Raw genomic sequence first — 343 nt, forward strand, 5'->3', positions numbered from 1 at the left:
GGGACCCCACGCCCACTCCCTCGCCCTGCCCGTTCGGGAGCACACGCCGCCGCGGGGTTCCCCCTCGGCGCTGAAGTCCGCTCCCGCAGCGCCGCCGCCCTCGGACTTCGAGGGCCATTTGGCCTCGGGGGAGGGGCTCGTCGGCCCCGCGAGCCGCCCGTGCAGGGGGGCGGGAGCGAGCCCGGCAGCTCTCGGGTTGCGGAGGCGGAGCGGAGCGGCACTCCCGGCAGCCCAGGCCGGAGGCTTCCACCGCGCCAGCCCCGCCGCTCCCGCGACCGCTGCCTTAGAAAACTTTTAACGAGAACCAGATGTGGCGGCCGCTGTCGAACTTTCCCCGAGCCGG

Source organism: Suricata suricatta, chromosome 9 (assembly GCF_006229205.1).
Source record: "Suricata suricatta isolate VVHF042 chromosome 9, meerkat_22Aug2017_6uvM2_HiC, whole genome shotgun sequence".
Lineage (NCBI taxonomy): Eukaryota > Metazoa > Chordata > Mammalia > Carnivora > Herpestidae > Suricata > Suricata suricatta.